Consider the following 18,224-nt stretch of genomic DNA (forward strand, 5'->3'; position numbering starts at 1 on the left):
TCAACAATTTACATTGTTACATCATACAAAACAGAACGCAAGTATTAACAAGAAAATACTAAAACATACAAAAAATATCAATGAAATAATAAAAAAATAAACAATTCTAGTGCAATTGCAATCACTCTGAAAACACCTTATTATAATGATTCAGGAAAATGTTATTCTTGTTGTTATTCACGAGGGTTAATGTTTTAATAAGATAGTTAAATTCAATCAAAAATATGTGTAATTGTCACGCCCTGACCATAGAGAGTCTTTTTTTCTCTATGTTGGTTAGGTTGGGGTGTGACTAGGGTGGGTAATCTAGGTTGTTCTATTTCTATGTTGGCCTGGTATGGTTCCCAATCAGAGGCAGCTGTTTATTGTTGTCTCTGATTGGGGATCATATTTAGGCAGCCATTTCCCCACTGTGTTTTGTGGGATCTTGTTTTGTTTTTGTGTAGTTGCCTGTGAGCACTCCAGAGCGTCACGTTTCGTTTGTTCGTTTATTGTTTTGTATTTGCTGAAGTTTCACTTTATAATAAAGATGTGGAACGCTACGTACGCTGCGCCTTGGTCCAGTTCTTACGACGATCGTGACAGAAGATCCCACCACAACAGGACCAAGCAGCGTGCCCAGGAGGAGAGAGTATCCTGGACTTGGGAAGAGATTTTGGATGGGAAGGGATCCTGGACTTGGGAAGAAATCCTGGCAGGACAGGATTGTTTTGGTGGGGGGGCACATGGGGTGGTCGGCGGAGCTGAGGAGCGAACCAGAGCCATTCTGGGAGAAGAGGGAGAAATTGGAGGAGAGTGAATAGAGAGAGTCAGAGACCGTCAGTGAGTTGATGGAGAAATTGGAGGAGAGAGAAATGAGAGAGTTGTTGTGTTGGTGTATCATGCACGACATTCGCCCTAAGGAGCGTGTTATCTGTTTGATGCCACCTGAGTCAGTTCTCCGTACTCGTCCTGAGGAGCGTGCTAGCAGTCTGGTAAAAACTGTGCCGGCTCCATGCACCAGGTCTCCAGTACGCCTCCACAGCCCTGTACGTCCTGTGCCAGCTCTCCGCACTCGCCTTGAGGAGCGTATCATTTGTCCGGTACCATGTGTGCCGGCTCTAAGCACCAGGTCTCCAGTACGCCTTCACAGCCCAGTATGTCCTGTGCCAGCTCCCCATACTCGCCATGCGAGGTGTGTCATCGTTCAGGTTCAATTTGTGCCAGCTCTACGCAACAGGTCTCCAGGGCACCTCCACAGCCCAGTACGTCCTGTGTCAGCTCCCCGCACTCGCCGTGCGAAATGTGTCATCGTTCCGGTACAATTTGTGCCGGCTCTACGCACCAGGTCTCCAGTGCGCCTCCACAGCCCAGTACGTCCTGTGCCAGCTCCTCGCACTCGCCCTGAAGTGCGTGTTCCCAGTCCGGTACGTCCTGTGCCTGCTCCCCGCACTCACCCTGAAGAGTGTGTCACCAGTCCGGTGCCACCTGTACCGACTCCACGCACTAGGCCTCCAGTGCACATTCACATTCCGGAGCTTCCGGCGACGGTTCCCGGTCCGGAGCTTCTGGTGACGGTTCACGGTCCGGAGCTTCCGGCGACAGTTCACGGTCCGGAGCTTCCGGCGACAGTTCACGGTCCGGAGCTTCCGGCGACGGTTCACGGTCCGGAGCTTCCGGCGACGGTTCACGGTCCGGAGCTTCCGGCGACGGTTCACGGTCCGGAGCTTCCGGCGACGGTTCACGGTCCGGAGCTTCCGGCCACGGCTCGGAGCCTCCTGCGATGGTCCACGGTCCGGAGCCTCCTGCGACGGTCCACGGTCCGGAGCCTAGTGCGACGGTCCACGGTCCGGAGACTCCTGCAACGGTCAACGGTTAAGGAACCTGCTGCGACGGTCAACGGTTAAGGAACCTCCAGCCACGGTCCGGAACCTCCAGCGACGGTCCACAGTCCGGAACCTCCAGCGACGGTCCGGAACAACCAGCGACGCTTCACGGTCCGGAACCACTGCGACGGTCCACGGTCCGGAACCTCCAGCGACGGTCCACGGTCCGGAACCTCCAGGCAAGGTGTCCAGTCCAACTCCTAGACTGGAGCCTTCCTCAGCGCCGGGGCCCAGTCCAGGCACAGTGACCAGCCCAGCTCCAAGGCCGGAGCCTTCCTCTGTGCCGGTGCCCAGTCCAAACACAGCGTCCAACCCAGCTCCAGGGACTGAGCCCTCCTCTGCGCTGGTGCCCAGTCCAGGCACAACGTTCAGCTCGGCGCCATGGCCGGATTCGGGGTCTGGGCGGGGGTTACGACCTGCACCGGAGCCGCCACCAACCCTAGATGCCCACCCGGACCCTCCCCTATTGAGTCAGGTTTTTTCGGCCGAAGTCCGCACCTTTGGGGGGGGGGGTACTGTCACGCCCTGACCATAGAGTATTTTTTCTCTATGTTGGTTAGGTTGGTGTGTGACTAGGGTAGGTAATCTAGGTTGTTCTATTTCTATGTTGGCCTGGTATGGTTCCCAATCAGAGGCAGTTGTTTATCGTTGTCTCTGATTGGGGATCATATTTAGGCAGCCATTTCCCCACTGTGTTTTGTGATCTTGTTTTGTTTTTGTGTAGTTGCCTGTGAGCACTCCAGAACGTCACATTTCGTTTGTTCGTTTATTGTTTTGTATTTGCTGAAGTTTCACTTTATAATAAAGATGTGGAACGCTACGTACGCTGCGCCTTGGTCCAGTTCTTACGACGATCGTGACAGTAATTTTGGTATAAGTCAATTCTTCATGATATTATCTGTCTCTTTCTGGAAGCTTGTTTATATGAATATTATATATTTTTTTATCTGTAGCTGTATGAATAATGAATGAAAAGCACCAGATGATGTAAAGGAGGACTAATGAAGTTTGCAGTTTGAATAGGACACACAACACAGTGAGTAAATGCCTCTCTACCATACAAATACATTAATGTCCACTCCACTTCAGCTCAACATGCGTTAATGCGGCTAAGCCCTATACCAGCCAAATACAATCCTAAATAATACAGAGTTACAGGAGTATTTAAGGCCAGTTAAGGGCCTGCAGGTTTCCACCCTTGCCTTATAAACAACTATTGATGGGAAGCGCAGGTGAGAGTGAATGCAATTGTTAGCTCTCAGGCCAATCAATGTTATCTATTGAACAGTTAAGTCAATCTGAAGCGAGAGATAGCAGCTCTCCACTACACTAGATTATATGGCAGCACAATATAATATAAAACCTTAGTACAGTGTATTGTCTTTGGACAGTATACCATAGTTCAATAGGTTACACAGCAGGACACAACATTACATAGGCCTGTATGTCCCAAAATAGCATATCCAACACTTTACTGCCTGTCTGATTCATGCCTGTCTGATTCATGCCTGTCTGATTCATGCCTGTCTGAGTGGACTAATCCATTGCGGAGGCCGCGGTGATGGCACACTAGCATCACCAGTAGTACATTTATCGTTAATTACCATCACTTCTAATATACAATGTTTGTTTGGTTATGGTCATTTCTGTTAATGCATTCAATATATTATTACAGTCTTACTGTTGTCATTGTAGGAGTGGACATGTTGTTTGCAGAGCGCATAACCTAGGCTACACTTGTGAGAAAAAAGTTTTGGTTTATTTCATTCCATTTATGAGTTGTCAAATGATTCATTGTCGTTTGTTTGGAGCACTCCTGTCAGTCTTGAGTAAGAACACGCATCTGATTAGGCATAGAGGTAGACCTAGGCTACCTGCCCTACACGCAAATGTAGGCCTATAAATGTGCCCATTTACTCACAATCACTATGGAGCTTTTCAAAGCAATTTCTTTCTTCGCATCAAACAGCAAGTAAAATAAGTCTGTTTTTACATCCATTGATAATGACAATAGTTCCTCAACGTAGCCTATCTGTAATATCTTTCCAATGCTCTACCTTTCGATAACCACTCGGCATGAAAGGGGAAAAAAATGTCATGCTCAGATCTGGTGGAAACATCATAAAATAGGCCTACCTGATTACTTCTTATCCCTTACACAAATAGTCTACCCCAGTGTCTCTGTCCGCGGAACAAGTTGATACAATGTTTCAAGTTCCTGGCAGACAGGCCATGTGTAGTCAATGTGATTCATAGGATATTTATTTTTAAAAGGATATTTTCTACCTGCGTGCTGCAATGTTTTTATTTGTTGACTTTATGTAGGCAATCTACATATTGGCAATGGCAATAGAACTTACTTTTAGATGTATCATTTTCATTTATATCAAATTTTGATTAACCACATGACATTGATTTTGAGACATGAATACTTTATTATACAGTACCAGTCAAAAGTTTGGACACCTACTCATTCCATGGTATTTCTTTATTTTGACTATTTTTACATTGTAGAATAATACTGAATAATAAAACTATGAAATAACACATACAGTGGGGGAAAAAAGTATTTGATCCCCTGCTGATTTTGTTCGTTTGCCCACTGACAAAGAAATGATCGGTCTATAATTTTAATGGTAGGTTTATTTGAACAGTGAGAGACAGAATAACAACAAAAATATCCAGAAAAACGCATGTCAAAAATGTTATAAATTGATTTGCATTTTAATGAGGGAAATAAGTATTTGACCCCCTCTCAATCAGAAAGATTTCTGGCTCCCAGGTGTCTTTTATACAGGTAACGAGCTGAGATTAGGAGCGCACTCTTAAAGGGAGTGCTCCTAATCTCAGTTTGTTACCTGTATAAAAGACACCTGTCCACAGAATCAATCAATCAATCAGATTCCAAACTCTCCACCATAGCCAAGACCAAAGAGCTCTCCAAGGATGTCAGGGACAAGATTGTAGACCTACACAAGGCTGGAATGGGCTACAAGACTATCGCCAAGCAGCTTGGTGAGAAGGTGACAACAGTTGGTGCGATTATTCGCAAATGGAAGAAACACAAAAGAACTGTCAATCTCCCTCGGCCTGGGGCTCCATGCAAGATCTCACCCCGTGGAGTTGCAATGATCATGAGAACGGTGAGGCATCAGCCCAGAACTACACAGGAGGATCTTGTCAATGATCTCAAGGCAGCTGGGACCATAGTCACCAAGAAAACAATTGGTAACACACTACGCCGTGAAGGACTGAAATCCTGCAGCACCCGCAAGGTCCCCCTGCTCAAGAAAGCACATATACATGCCTGTCTGAAGTTTGCCAATGAACATCTGAATGATTCAGAGGACAACTGGGTGAAAGTGTTGTGGTCAGATGAGACCAAAATGGAGCTCTTTGGCATCAACTCAACTTGCCGTGTTTGGAGGAGGAGGAATGCTTCCTATGACACCAAGAACACCATCCCCACTGTCAAACATGGAGGTGGAAACATTATGCTTTGGGGGTGTTTTTCTGCTAAGGGGACAGGACAACTTCACCGCATCAAAGGGACGATGGACGGGGCCATGTACCATCAAATCTTGGGTGAGAACCTCCTTCCCTCAGCCAGGGCATTGAAAATGGGTCGTGGATGGGTATTCCAGCATGACAATGACCCAAAACACACGGCCAAGGCAACAAAGGAGTGGCTCAAGAAGAAGCACATTAAGGTCCTGGAGTGGCCTAGCCAGTCTCCAGACCTTAATCCCATAGAAAATCTGTGGAGGGAGCTGAAGGTTCGAGTTGCCAAACGTCAGCCTCGAAACCAGAATGACTTGGAGAAGATCTGCAAAGAGGAGTGGGACAAAATCCCTCCTGAAATGTGTGCAAACCTGGTGGCCATCTACAAGAAACGTCTGACCTCTGTGATTGCCAACAAAGGTTTTGCCACCAAGTAATTAGTCATGTTTTGCAGAGGGGTCAAATACTTATTTCCCTCATTAAAATGTAAATCAATTTATAACATTTTTGACGTGTTTTTCTGGATTTTTTTGTTGTTATTCTGTCTCTCACTGTTCAAATAAACCTACCATTAAAATTATAAACTGATAATTTCTTTGTCAGTGGGCAAACGTACAAAATCACCAGGGGATCAAATACTTTTTTCCCTCACTGTATCTCAAGCTCCAGTCAGATGAAGGAGGCAGCACACTGAATGTTTCCACTTTCCATCTGCCACTGTGCTTGCGTAACCGTTCCAGAGGACAGTGTTGAGCAAGATGGGGGACCCAGCACCATGCAGCAACATACAGCACCAGCTGTGACTCATGATGAGCAGGACTCTGTCTCTTCCTCTTTCTCAGTCTCTCTGAGCCCGTCTGTCTGTCTGTCTCTATGGGGAGATGCTGGACCCCAGCTCCCCCTGGAAGCATTACGTTCCACTTCCACTAAATGTCTCCTCCATCCCCAGGACCTGTCACTGCCCCACCTCCTCCAGGAACAAGGTGTGAGGTCACCCTGGCCTTTTGGGATTAGGTCCCGGCTGTTTTTTATGAAGGAGGAACAAAGTAGCCTAGTTGTTTGGGGTAATTACCGTGCAATCAGTTTATAATTCATGTACATTTTGAACTGAGAAGAGCAGGTTGTCACAAGGTGTGGTAACTGTGCAATAATACATGTACATTGTTTTAGAAGTGGGGGGGACATAATATTAAATATTGTTTTTTTTTATCCAGTCGGATAAACACTCCAAACGGCCTACCTGAAGCTCAGAGGCGTCCGCATGGTCCTAAAGCACACTGTTGCCTTGTTTTGTATCACATTCCAATGATAAAACTGGTGGGGGACAAAAATGTAATTTCAGAATGTTCCGTCCCCAGTGAAAGTTTCGCCCCTGTGTAATTGTGTAGCCTAATTACATTGTTGTGAAGGAGCATCAATCCACCCATTAAAACTCATAAATGTGACAATGAAATAAGTATGAAATTAAATAATTATTGAGAGTGTCTCTCTTCATTCAGTAAAGGACATGCCATTCCTCCAGTATCTATCAAGTGCTTGTCAACACCTTTAAAATGCACCATTACAGAGCTGTTGAATTGAAAGTATCTAACCTTCAGAAAGATGGCCAGCATTTTGCTAAATTCTAATTGAGTCATTCAATCAATAAGTGACTGCGTGATTTAACCATAATAAAGACTATCCCTGTGGCTCAGTTGGTAGAGCATGGTGTTTGCAACGCCAGCATGGTGTGTGCAACACCAGGGTTGTGGGTTTGATTCCCACGGGGGGCCAGTACAAAAAATGCATGAAATGAAAATTAAATGTATGCATTCACTACTGTAAGTCGCTCTGGATAAGAGCGTCTGCAAAATGATTAAATGTAAAAAAATTACTAGAGAGAACACAGTTGACATACACTACTCCTGCTGGGGCGGGTGCTGGGATTAAAATAAACATTAATTAAATAAAAATATAGGACAAAACACACACCTCCGACAAGGTTAATTGACCCACAGTCCCACACGGTGACATGATATCCTTGATGTGACGTGCGATAGAAAACTGATCGCTTTAATGTCACCATTCCACATTTTTTTGTCCTGCCCAGAAACTAGAATATGCATATAATTATTAGCTTTGGATAGAAACACTCCAAAGTTTCTAAAACTGTTTGAATGGTGTCTGTGAGTATAACAGAACTCATTTGGCAGGCCAAAACCTGAGAAGATTCCAAACAGGAAGCGCCCTCTCTGACCATTTCTTGGCCTTCTTGATCATCTTTATCCAAAACAGGGGATCTCTGCTGTAACGTGACATTTTCTAACGCTCCCATAGGCTCTCAGAAGGCGCCAGAATGTTGAATGATGACTTTGCAGGCCATGGCTGAAAAACAGTAGCGCATTTGGTAAGTGGTCGATTTGAGAACAATGAGACTGGTGCGCGCGTGCACGAGACGACTCCATGTTTTCATTTTCAGTCTTTGAACGAAAACAACGACTCCCGGTCGGAATATTATCGCTTTTTTACGAGAAAAATCGCATAAAAATTGATTTTAAACAGCGTTTGACATGCTTCGAAGTACGGTAATGGAATATTTTGAAATTATTTGTCACGAAACGCGCCGGGCGCGTCACCCTTCGTTACCCTTCGGATAGTGTCTTGAACGCACAACAAAACGCCGCTATTTGGATATAACTATGGATTATTTGGAACCAAACCAACATTTGTTATTGAAGTAGAAGTCCTGGGAGTGCATTATGACGAAGAACAGCAAAAGTAATCCAATTTTTCTTATAGTAAATCTGAGTTTGGTGAGTACCAAACTTGGTGGGTGTCAAAATAGCTAGCCCGTGATGGCGAGCTATCTACTCAGAATATTGCAAAATGTGCTTTCACCGAAAAGCTATTTTAAAATCGGACACCGCGATTGCATAAAGGAGTTCTATATCTATAATTCTTAAAATAATTGTTATGTTTTTTTGTGAACGTTTATCGTGAGTAATTTAGTCAATTCACCGGAAGTGTTCGGTGGGAATGCTGGTTCTGAACGTCACATGCTAATGTAAAAAGCTGGTTTTTGATATAAATATGAACTTGATTGAACAAAACATGCATGTATTGTATAACATAATGTCCTAGGAGTGTCATCTGGTGAAGATCATCAAAGGTTAGTGCTGCATTTAGCTGTGGTTTGGGTTTATGTGACATTATATGCTAGCTTGAAAAATGGGTGTCTAATTATTTCTGGCTGGGTACTCTGCTGACATAATCTAATGTTTTGCTTTCGCTGTAAAGCCTTTTTGAAATCGGACAGTGTGGTTAGATAAAGGAGAGTCTTGTCTTTAAAATGGTGTAAAATAGTCATATGTTTGAAAAATTGAAGTTTTCGGATTTTCGAGGAATTTGTATTTCGCGCCACGCCTATCATTGGATATTGGAGCAGGTGTTCCGCTAGCGGAACGTCTAGATGGAAGAGGTTAATTGAAATGCATTCCAGGCGACTACCTCATGAAGCTGGATGAGAGAATGCCAAGAGTGTGCAAAGCTGTCATCAAGGCAATTGAGATGGTTTGGGATGAGTTGGACCGCAGAGTGAAGGAAAAGCAGCCAACAAGTGCAAACTCCTTCAAGACCGTTGGAAAAGCATTCCAGGTGAAGCTGGTTGAGAGAATGCCAAGAGTGTGCAAAGCTGTCATCAAGGCAAAGGGTGGCTATTTGAAGAATCTCAAATATAAAATATATTTTGATTTGTTTAGCACTTTTTTGGTTACTACATGATTCCATATGTGTAATTTCATAGTTTTGATGTCTTCACTATTATTCTAAAATGTAGAAAATAGTAAAATAAAGAAAAACCCTGGAATGAGTAGGTGTTATAAAACATTTGACCGGTAGTGTATTTCAGATGAAACCATCATGATTGTCAGTTTCCACATGCACTAAATAGTCTATATATATATATTTCTAGTTCTAGCAAAAACTGTCTCTCACGTGGTGTCAAGTGTCATTGAGAGTCGACCTGCACAGAAACAAGGTTTACCCACCTTGTGCAGAAAAATGCATTGAAAGAATAGGAAACATTACTTCTTTATACCCACGACTGGAGATCAGAGTTTACCCACCAAATGTTTTACCACTACATATAGACCACTTTCTTGGCAGCGTCATGAAAAGTTGCACGCCCAGTTCGGAATCAGAACATTTTTTGTTTACCTAGCAGTGGATACGATCACATGCCATTTCAAATGCAGCTCATGCAAGTTAACACATAATCAGATGGTTATCGTCTACAACATCGCAGATTACACAAGCATTTCGCTACACCCGCAATAACATCTGCTAAACACGTGTATGTGATCAATAAAATGTTGTTTGATTTGATGTCATCTGAGGGTTGATTACCTAGCAAGCCAGCGAGGCAAGGTAAAATATCCCAAATAGGGCTAGATAAAGCCAGAAGAATAATATAGTTGTTGAACATAGCTATAGCCATCAGTTTTGCATGTTTTCATGGTCATCACTCACTGTTAAGTTCATCAAGGTCCTGACTTTACCATTAGCCATCCTGCTACAGAGGTTTTTGGTGCAGGATTTCTTTTTTTCCATTTATTTTACTAGGCAAGTCAGTTAAGAACAAATTCTTATTTTCAATGACAGCCTAGGAACAGTGGGTTAACTGCCTTGTTCAGGGGGAGAACGACAGATTAATACCTTGTCAGCTCAGGGATTCAATTTTGCAACCTTTCGGTTACTAGTCCAACGCTCTAACCACTAGGCTACCTGCCGCCCCATGTGCATGCATCACCCGAACGTGACACTTGCTTGTAATCAAAATATGTCTCTATAATAGAGGCTTCATCTTATTACTATTGTTTTCACACCTAGTTTCAAGTGTCAAGTTTTATTAGTCATATGTACAGGATACACTAAGTCCAACGAAATGCTTACTTGCAGGTTCCTTCTCGATAATGCAACAATAATAAATAATAAAAGATAAGAATACGAACAAAGTAAATGGCTTAGTAGAATAGAATAAACATTTTAGCATAAGTATAATACAGTTAGGCACAATTTATAGTCCAATATTTACACATGTATCAGGGAATGGGGGGATTGGGGGCAAGTGTTTAAATTGTGCAGTATTAGCCATCGTAAATGAGTCTAGTAGCAGCAATTGTGATCTCTCTCTCTCTCTCTCTCTCTCTCTCTCTCTCTCTCTCTCTCTCTCTCTCTCTCTCTCTCTCTCTCTCTCTCTGTGTGTGTGTGTGTGTGTGCTAAGGTGAGGATAGTCAGTGCAGGGGGTCAGTCCAGTTCAAGTGTTCAGCATTCTTATGCCTTGTAGACATAAACTGTCTCTGAGCCTGTTGGTATCAGACCTCATGCTCTGATACCGTCAGCCAGACGCTAAGGGAGTGAACAGCTCGTGGCTGTGGAACTTCCTCAGGCCCCGTTTCAAGTAGATGTCCTGGATGGGTGGGAACACGGCCCCAGTGATGTACCACCTGCTGGAGGGCCTTTCGGTTGTGGACCTATACAGTAAGTTGTTGTTTCTCACTAACCTGCAATTCTCCCTTCAACACAACAGCACACCAGATCATCAGTGCATGACCATCATTGATTAAGACTGTTCTGTGTAGCAAAACTAGGCCAACAATTTTGAAAATAAATTAGCAACATTTTGATATAACCTGTTTATCACAGCCAATATGAATAATTCATGATCATTTTAATAGCCACCACATCCAAACATTATCAGGCTGACCAGAATTCACTGCGCCTGCTGCTTTCAAGTTTGTTGGGAAAATCTCATTATAGCAGAAGAGCAAGTGTGTTGCTGCTATCACCGGGTTAATTATCATTGACCCGCTGATCAAGGCAATTTGGCTTAATTTACATAGCCAGGGTCCCGAACCAGTCAGTCAACCAACCCCACAGTCTTAACGAGGAGTATGTAACATTATTAAACACACATTTTAAAGATACCGTGCACTATTTCCCAGAAAAACTGAGATGTTCTGGCAAGATTCTCTGGATGTGTGCATACAATTTATAAGTGTCTTTAAAGCAGCACTTGGTGACTACTACAGTACCACATTGGTGCTTCAATGCCATACAACTCTCCTTCCGTGGCCTCCAACTGCTCTTAAATAAAAGTATATATAAAAAAGTATATATAAGTAAAATTAAATGCATGCTCTTCAACCAATCGCTGCCTGCACCTGCCCGCCCGTCCAGCATCACTACTCTGGACGGTTCTGACTTAGAATATGTGGACAACTACAAATAAGCTCTCCTTCCAGACTCACATCAAACATCTCCAATCCAAAGTTAAATATAGAATTGGCTTCCTATTTCGCAACAAAGCATCCTTCACTCATGCTGCCAAACATACCCTCGTAAAACTGACCATCCTACCGATCCTCGACTTCGGCGATGTCATTTACAAAATAGCCTCCAATACCCTACTCAATAAACTGGATGCAGTCTATCACAGTGCCATCCGTTTTGTCACCAAAGCCCCATATACTACCCACCACTGCGACCTGTACGCTCTCGTTGGCTGGCCCTCGCTTCATACTCGTCGCCAAACCCACTGGCTCCAGGTCATCTACAAGACCCTGCTAGGTAAAGTCCCCCCTTATCTCCGCTCACTGGTCACCATAGCAGCACCCACCTGTAGCACGCGCTCCAGCAGGTATATCTCTCTGGTCACTCCCAAAGCCAATTCCTCCTTAGGCTGTCTCTCCTTCCAGTTCTCTGCTGCCAATGACTGGAACGAACTACAAAAATCTCTGAAACTGGAAACACTTATCTCCCTCACTAGCTTTAAGCACCAGCTGTCAGAGCAGCTCCCAGATCACTGCACCTGTACATAGCCCATCTATAATTTACCCCAAACAACTACCTCTTCCCCTAATGTATTTATTTAGCTCCTTTGCACCCAATTATTTATATTTCTACTTTGCACTTTCTTCCACTACAAATCTACCATTCCAGTGTTTTACTTGCTATATTGTATTTACTTTGCCACCATGGCCTTTCTTGCCTTTACCTCCCTTACCTCACCTCATTTGCTCACATTGTATATAGACTTATTTTTCTACTATATTATTGACTGTATGTTTGTTTTACTCCATGTGTAACTCTGTGTTGTTGTATGTGTCGAACTGCTTTGCTTTATCTTGGCCAGGTCGCAATTGTAAATGAGAACTTGTTCTCAACTTGCCTACCTGGTTAAATAAAGGTGAAATAAAAAATAAATAAATAAATAAATTGGTCATGCTGACGGGCTGACAAAATAGAATAATATATTTCCCACACAAGTACAGTATATTTACATATACATCAGTCTCAATAAAATATTTCTCTCTAGTTTTATGACCACTGTGCTGACCCTGTATCACGCCCTGGCCATAGAGGGTTTTATTCTCTATTTTGGTTAGGCCAGGGTGTGACTAGGGTGGGCATTCTATGTCCTTTTTTCTATGTTTTGTATTTCTTTGTTTTGGCCTATTATGGTTCTCAATCAGGGACAGCTGTATATCGTTGTCTCTGATTGGGAGCCATACTTAGGCAGCCTGTTTTCCTTTGGGTTTTGTGGGTGGTTAATTTCTGTTTAGTGTTGCTTACCTGACAGAATTGTTTGGCTGTCATTTTTGTTTATGTGTTCTCAGTACAATAAATACATGATGAGCACTCAACTCGCTGCGCCTTGGTCTACTCCCTTCGACGGCCGTTACACCCTGTGCTGCACCCAGCCTGTTGTGCCTGTTGTGCTTGTGGTGTGTCTGTTTGGGTACTGACTGTGAAAGCAAAGATATATGTGCAAATAGATAGTACAGATCTGTTCTGTCCAGACTAAAGCTGGCTCTGTCTGACGTGATGACTAAAGTTTTGATGTGTTTGATGTGTTTACCGCCCGGGGAGTTGGAGGTAAAATGGCCTAAGGACCTGTTTGCTTGCACTCACACTGTTCATTCTCATTGGATAGGGAGGGGGCAAAACATTTTTCTCTGGTATTGCAAAGCTCTAGGACGATAGTGGAAAATTTCAATGATAAATAGCATCACTCTAAAAGTGAAAACAACTGAATGATTAATGATACTGAAAGATGAATGAGGGTATTTCAGATCACAGGATGCTGTGAGATGTTGATTTTTGGCTAATTGGGTGAACCATGAATCTCTTTGGGTGATGATGTGAATCGTGCACCGCAGACCTACTGCATTCCACCCATAGGTTACACAAGATCATGCTAACCAAGGACTAGTGTAGGACACACGTAAGGGGACATTGAGGCCAAGGACTCCAGGAGATACAGAGAGAAACAGAACTATAGCCTTGTGTAACATGGTCTATCTTGTCATGACCCACATTGTAAAGATGTGTGTCATGTGTGTCTTGTAAAGATTATACATGTTATATGACAAGCTATTCAATGTCATGGCTAAACAAATCCAAATAATTGTAATTTCATTAAACATTATCAGATGTAACTATCCTAACAAAATATTTATTCCCCTGTGGATAATGTTATAAAATCATCTAATAATGGTGCTTGGAGTGTGAGTGTGGGCTCCCGCGTGGCGCAGTGGTCTAAGGCACTGCATCTCAAGAGGCGTCACTATAGTCTCTGTTTTGAATCCAGGCTGTATCACATACTGCCTTAATTTTGCTGGACCCCAGAAAGAGTAGCTGCAATGGGGATCCATAATAAATACAAATACATCCGGCTGTGATTGGGAGTCCCATAGGGCGGTCTGGGTTTGGCCGGGGTAGGCCATCATTGTAAATAAGAATTTGTTCTTAACTGACTTGCCTACTTAAAGGTTAAATAAAAAATATAAAAAACATAAAAATAAAAAGAATATACTCTTAATAAACAAAGAACAGATCAAGAGTGTGTAAGCTGCAACTGTATTCTAACGTGCAAGTTGATTTAACCGAAATTGATATTATTCTATAATTGTTTATTATTTATTCAAATGTTAGCAAAGTATTTATTACAGACAGAAAGAGTTCTTAGTGCTCTAAAAACATCCAGAGGACAAACTCAAGCTGCAGTTTCTAGAGGAAATTAGAAAAAACCTCTGATCTGATCTGAAGTCATTTTCAGATCAAATCCCATGTCAGCAGAAAAATATGTTGATAATGTGTAACAGGTCGATACTGTAACCAGCGAGACAAAGAAGTTTGAGATTACTATTTCATAAACCAGCGAGGTTCTTCTGGTAGCGGGTCTGTACCAGTCTGACTGGCTTTTTGTTTGGGGAAAGCACTTCACCATAGAAGCAGCAGGCGGGCTCCCTGAGAAGCAGCAGACAGGGAAAGACTCCTTTATAGCTGGAGAGAGAGGGGAGGAAATCAATGAGCCGCCAGCATTTGGCAGCTGAAGACTTCAGGCTCTCCATGCTCCCTCCTCGAATCATCAAAGTGAAATAGTAGTTCTGAGACGAAACAAGTGAGAGGGGGAAATTAATGGGCTTATTTTTAAAGACTCCAGAGGGAGTGTTGAAACGTGTCAGAAGCACCAGGAGACACAGGGGAGTTACAGAGGCAACTGGTGCCACAGCCATACATGGTTGGTTTTACTTCCATCAAATGCATGAGTTATTAAAATAACCACCCTAAAATGATCATGACAGACATGAATTCAAAAGACCCACATTTTTTGTAAACAACTGTGTGATATTAAACAACATGAACTCACAAGGTCACTGCTGGGTTTAAAGCAGTTAATGATGGTAAGGCAGCTTTTGATAACCACAGAATATTATTATTTTTGTATATATATTTTTTACCTTTATATAGCTAGGCAAGTCAGGCAAGTCAGAACAAATTCTTATTTACAATGACAGCCTACCCAGGCCAAAACCGGACGATGCTGGGCCAATTGTGCGCCGCCCTATGGGATTCCCAATCACGTCCGAATGTGATACAGCCTGGATAATATTGTGGCTTGGGTTGAACTTTAGAAAAGCGGCAAATATAATGCAGTGAAGAATTGTTGCAAAGCAGAGTCGCCTCGCTCAAATCCAGGATGCGCAGACTTCATATAGCCTTCATGGGAATTGGTATTTTCACCTCCTCTCAAACTCTCAGGGTATTTTTATCTGATATTCTCTTTCAACCTGAGGTACCATCTGGGCCCATTAATCCCAAGCTTTATTAGTTCATCGTTTAATTAATTAACTTGTGCTGATTTGGTCTCTGGGCACCTGGACTGAATCTAAAATACTTGGTTGGTTGGAGAATCCCAGAGTTATAAACTAGGGTTATGGCTTTTGGTCCATCAACCTTAATGACAGGCAAGGGATAATCAGTGTTAACTTCCCTGGGCTAGGTGGGACGCTTGCATTCCACCTAGTCAACAGCCAGTGGAATTGCGTGGCGCGAAATACAAATACCTCAAAAATGCTATAACTTCAATTTCTCAAACATATGACTATTTTACACCATTTTAAAGACAAGACTCTCGTTAATCTAACCACATTGTCCGATTTCAAAAAGGCTTTACAGCGAAAGCAAAACATTAGATTATGTAAGGAGAGTACCCTGCCAAAAATAATCACACAACCATTTTCAAAGCAAGCATATATGTCACAAAACCAAAACCACAGCTAAATGCAGCACTAACCTTTCATGATCTTCATCAGATGACACTCCTAGGACATTATGTTATACAATACATGCATGTTTTGTTCAATCAAGTTCATATTTATATCGAAAACCAGCTTTTTACATTAGCATGTGATGTTCAGAACTAGCATACCCACCGCAAACTTCCGGTGAATTTACTAAATTACTCACGATTAACGTTCACAAAATACATAACAATTATTTTAAGAATTATAGATACAGAACTCCTTTATGCAATCGCTGTGTCAGATTTTAAAATAGCTTTTCGGCGAAAGCACATTTTGCAATATTCTGAGTAGATAGCTCGGCCATCATGGCTAGTTAATTTGACACCCACCAAGTTTGGCGCTCACTAAACTCAGAATTACTATTAGAAAAATTGGACTACCTTTGCTGTTCTTCGTCAGAATGCACTCCCAGGACTTCTACAACAAATGTTGTTTTGGTTCCAAATAATCCATAGTTATATTCAAATAGCTCCGTTTTGTTCGTGCGTTCAGGTCTCTATCCGAAGGGTGACGCGCGAGCACATTTTGTGACAAAAAAATGCAAAATATTCCATTACCGTACTTCGAAGCATGTCAAACGCTGTTTACAATCTATTTTTCTCATAAAATAGCGATAATATTCCAACCGGGCGACGTTGTAGTCATTCAAAGGCTGAAAGAAAAAAATTGAGAATTCTCATGAACGCGCATCTCCAGTGTCACTGTTCCCAGCCTGACCACTCACAAAATCTCCTGCTGTTCTTCGCCCAGAGACAGGAGACACATCATTCCAGTTTCTGGCGCCTTCTGAGAGCCAATGGAAGCCTTAGAAAATGTCACGTTACAGCAGAGATGCTGTATTTTTGATAGAGATGCAACAGAAGGACAAGAAATTGTCAGACAGGGCACTTCCTGTATGGAATCTTCTCAGGTTTTGGCCTGCCATATGAGTTCTGTTATACTCACAGACACCATTCAAAAAGTTTTAGAAACTTTAGAGGGTTTTCTATCCAAATCTACTAATTATATGCATATTCTCGTTTCTGGGCAAGAGTAGTAACCAGTTTAAATCGGGTACGTTTTTTATCCGGCCGTGCAAATACTGCCCCCTAGCCCCAACAGTTTTTAACAAGAAAATCATGGTTCAATAGTCAGATAGAGGCCTGAGAATTATAAAGTATTATAGTCAATGGTAGGGATTGATTGAAGCTCAATGTTACATTCAATCTCCCTACCATCATATCTAAGCCAATATGACACAAATGTCGCAAATTAACTTGATTGGAAGTACACAACACACTCCCCGCCTCTCGTCATTTTCCGTCCAGGCGTTACCGAGAACCACTATGTCAGAGTTTTGACAGGGTTGTTAGACCGTTTTTTGCTCAAACCTAGCTCAAATTCTAGACGTCGGATTAAAACGAGGCTACAGCCTCCATACAGTGACAATTATACTTGGATCCGTTTGGACTGAATACGTTTGTAGGTGCAACAGTTGTATTACATTTCTAATTTATCACTCTCATGTGCACATTTTCCATCAAGTTTTTTTTAGCATTTCTGACAATGCTAACATCTTTTCAGCTGAATCTCGGAGTTCTATCTGAGCCGGTCGAGCAACAACACAGCTGCCAGTCATAAGAAGTGACTGAGAACAAACCTAGGCTACTGTAGATAACTAGCTATATAAGGTTAATCAGTAAATGCGGACAGATATTTTGATTAGCTACGTAGCAAGCTAACGTTAGCTTGCTTGTCCCCAGTCCAGCAGCTAGCCTCTGTAGCTAGCTAATGCCAGTAGTTAGCTATCTTTGTTTATGGAAGGTGCTTACACATTAGCTAGCTAGCTCGAGCCAGACATCAACAGCTGACCTCGACACAGTTGCTTGCTATCTCACGTCCAAATGCCGGACCTACATTTTCCACAAAACCAACAACAAACATTGGGCAAACACCAAACTGGGGCCAAGCTCCCTGCCATCCAGGACCTCTATACCAGGCGGTGTCAGAGGAAGTCCCTAAAAATTGTCAAAGACTCCAGCCACCCAAGTCATAGACTGTTCTCTCTGCAACCGCATGGCAAGCGGTACAGGAGCGCCAAGTCTAGGTCCAAGAGGCTTCTAAACAGCTTCTACCCCCAAGCCATAAGACTACTAAACAGCTAATCAAATGGCTACCAGAATATTTGCATTGCCCCACACTGTTGCTACTCTCTGTTATTATCTATGCATAGCCACTTGAATAACTCTAC

This window comes from Salmo salar, chromosome ssa25 (genome assembly GCF_905237065.1).
Source record: "Salmo salar chromosome ssa25, Ssal_v3.1, whole genome shotgun sequence".
In the NCBI taxonomy this organism is placed as follows: Eukaryota; Metazoa; Chordata; class Actinopteri; order Salmoniformes; family Salmonidae; genus Salmo; species Salmo salar.